The 3,632-nt window shown below is 34.3% G+C and overlaps 1 long non-coding RNA gene across 2 annotated transcripts; it reads right to left on the minus strand.

Annotated features, from left to right (window-relative positions):
- Nucleotides 1-245: 245 nt before the first annotated feature.
- On the minus strand, nucleotides 246-3,202 carry LOC306993559. 2 transcript variants are annotated; one of them, XR_013796471.1, is made up of 4 exons: nucleotides 2,235-3,007; nucleotides 1,778-1,926; nucleotides 1,367-1,421; nucleotides 246-400 (listed from the first exon to the last, which is right to left on the minus strand). It is a non-coding gene; the product is annotated as an uncharacterized lncRNA (long non-coding RNA). The 2 variants fall into 2 exon arrangements; XR_013796472.1 differs by lacking the exon at nucleotides 2,235-3,007 and adding an exon at nucleotides 3,164-3,202 and having other exon boundaries at nucleotides 262-400.
- Nucleotides 3,203-3,632: the final 430 nt, after the last annotated feature.

Below are 3,632 nucleotides of genomic sequence, written 5' to 3' on the forward strand. Positions count from 1 at the left end.
AAATATTTAACTTCTGTTTTTGTGTTTCTTGATGATATATCACATTAGAACACATACAAGTGTCTCAAGAAGTGTGTTGTCAATGCATCCACATTGTAGCTGAGAATCTATAGAATCCAGAAATATGTCTCTCTTCACTCTGCTATGAATATTGACCATTCCAGAAGCCAAAATGTCAACATAGTGCCAGGCGGACTTAAAACCCCTTAGACTTTGAAGGGTTAAGTGGATTATGAATCATCTAATAAAATAAATCAATCCCCTCGGATACCAGTAGATCTTTGCCAGATCTCCAGTCTTCTGGTTCTTCTGCTCCTTTCACCATCCCAGTCTCTTGCATTATGGAGCCATGGTTTACCACTTCGGATGCTGCAGCCTGGCTGTTTTTTTGTGTCAGCATCTAAAGGAAGAAAAGAAAAAAACAATTGAAATGTTAACCAAGGGTTATGACTGGGTTTCCAAGGGTTAGGACATTTCCACCACAGGGAACAAAGAATCTTTTGAGAACCTCTAAATGCACTTTGACTGGAGAAACCTGAGAATAATTTAAGTTCTGGAAAAATAGTTAAAGGTGTTGTTTATTAATATTAAAAACAAATGTATGGTTATTGGTGTTGTTGAGAGAGAAACATACAGAGAGTGAACCAATTGACCTATTAGTTGGTGTTGTGGTCTACTGCATAAGTTAATCCAGAGCAGACACTTATCTCGGTTGAGATGTGGCTTGGGAAAGGGTCAAAAATACACACCGTCGCCCAGCCTCTCGGGATACCTAGTGTCGGAGTTGCATGTACCCCATGCACACCGTTTGACCATTTTAAACTTAAAATGACAAGAAAAAAACATATAAAAACGAATGAAAACTGACGAACTGCAATGCATTTCAATGGACGTGGAAGCAGAGAATGTCCGAGTGTATTGGGTTAGCTATGCGCACTGTGATTGGCTCATCGCGTTTGGGGGCGTGGCTTAGCCATAGGTCAATTGAGAGCATGGTGAAATGAGAGCATGAGAACAATTTACAAAAAGTATCAACACAATGTAAAGAATAATTTTGTCAACTTGAACTCCCACTCATGTCATTCCAAACCTGCATGATTTCTTCTGTGGAAGATGAAATTTGAAAATTGATTTTTTTTTGAATGGGATCCAATGCCGTTTTCATTTTATGGACAAAACAGATTAAACATTCTTCAAAATATCTTCTTTTAAATTCCACAGAAAAAAGTAAGGAATACATTTGGAACAATCCCTTTAATGTATTTAAGAAATCAATAATAGCTTTAACTTGCAGCATGAATATGTCATTTTTATTTAAAAAATTGCAAATATTGAGAATGTGTCTGACAGTCAAAAATGTACTTACACAGAAAAAGATGCAGTGACCTGTGACTGGCTGGCTCTCTTTTCGGTTTATTTAGCTGTTTGACACAATCACATTTAAGGAGAAAAGAGAGAAGACACCTGAATATTAGTCAAATATTGCATAAATCTATACAAATAAATATGTATTATTTTTTCATCAGCATTAACTAATTAATATGTCAGGAGTTCTAAACTCTGGTCCTCGAAGTGCACTTTCTTGCAGTTTATGTCCAGACCTGATCAATCTCACTCGATCTTTTAACCAAAAGAGCTTGATTCGCTTGTTCAGGTGTGCTGGACCAGGGTTGGTGCTAAAGTCTGCAGGACAGTGGTCCTCGAGGCCCAGAGATCCCCTGCAATATGTTCTGAACATGATAATTCAGAGATGCAGAATGACTGCTAGATCACTTACAACAGTGGTGTCCAGTCCTGGTCATGGAGGAGTGTAGCTCCAGCCTGTCTGTAGTGTCTGCTGACCCTGAAGACTTGATCATCTGGTGCAGGTCTGCTTAACTGGGGTTGGAGCTCAATTTTGCAATCAGGATTAGATGGCAATGAATACTGAAAAGAGAGAGGACAATTTTAATGTTATAAACCCAGTAAAACTTATCATGAATATGTACAATAACATCTGAGAATGTATGCTACATATGACACCACTGTACTGACAAATACAGTATTTGTTAAGTGGACGAGGATCATCTCATTTTTTAGAAAACATACACAAAATATTAACAGATTACATAAGAAAAATGTTTATGAAAATACAGTTATATGGTGCAAAGAAACTTTTTGTAAATGTCTATGACAAATCTACAATGCAAAAACTGAGAATGTGTCAAAGACAGTGTTTCCCACAGAATACTTACAGCAGTATGATCTGATTACACACAAGGAAAAGGGAGAAAAAGAAACAAAAATTAATATTTCAGTTAAATATTGCTCTGTATGGACAAACGTTCTGATGAAATGTATACATTTAAGATAAATTATTACATTCATATTTAATGTGAATATTATTTCATGGCCTAAATGTTTTACTTCCATTATATCTTATGATATAATTTAATTATTAAGTTAATTAAATATTACAGATGGTTGATTTTATTTCAGTTATCAATCAAAGTTAGAATTATAAAGTCTGTTATTTTTAAGTCGTGTTAGTATAGTAATATGACCGTAGCTTTGTAAAATTACAAAGCGCGTAACGTTAACATTAACGTTAAGTTAAATTGCCTAACGCAACTTGTATGATTTGCTGTCTTCAGCGCGCAGTGTTTATTGATGTCTATCAATTATGAACGGTCATAATCATACTTAACGAGATGTAATCTGAGTGTGTAGCTTATGTATTGTCACAAACGTTACATCAATCCTCGGTTACGTCGCTATTTAAACCTTTAAAACAACGACATGACTGATTCAGCCCGGCCATTGTGTCTAATGTTAGCTCGGTCCTAGTTCATCGCGTAAACGGGAAAACAACAATAAACCAAATTATAACAACACCAAAAGGTGCAAAACACTTAAAGGTAATGAATTCATGCAGTTTTAAAGTATAAATTACCTTGGAGATTACCAAAAAACGGACTGTCGAGCAGCTAGTCGACCGTTATAACCGTTTAATTTAAACTGCAGCAGAGTAACGTTAGCTCTACTGTATAACGTTAGCCTATAATCAGATAAACAATAAAATGAGTGTAATTTAATACCAATAATTAATTAATTACCATTTTTTTACCAGTTTCACTCATTTCAATAGAAAACTCAAATGACTATGGACATTTAAGAAGCTTACGTTACCTGTTTGTGCACAGCTGGGCGGTACAGTCGAATCAGAGTCGAATCCAGAAAGACAGCTCCTTCCAGCAGTCATTGGTTAGAATTAATCACGTGATGACGCTATCTACTGTATTACTTATAATATAATTTTTATATTATAACTTTTTTCTTTTGCGGTTTCAGAAATATAACATTATATAAAAATATATAAATTCATCAGTGATGTATTTATTAGTATAACAAATATAATTGTATAATAATAAATAGATCACTGACGAATACCAAAACAAATCAGTCCACCATTTGCTTGTGTTATATTGTGACAAATAAGTTAATTTTATTTCATAATACGCTTATAATGAATTATAGCTCCATTTGTACTTTTTTATGAGCAATATTACTATTCTATCAATATATTTATAAATACTCATTGAGACCTACTGAATTAGAAGATATAGTTATATTTATATACATTTTTATAGTTC

Source organism: Phoxinus phoxinus (genome assembly GCF_949152265.1).
Source record: "Phoxinus phoxinus genome assembly, chromosome: 25".
In the NCBI taxonomy this organism is placed as follows: domain Eukaryota; kingdom Metazoa; phylum Chordata; class Actinopteri; order Cypriniformes; family Leuciscidae; genus Phoxinus; species Phoxinus phoxinus.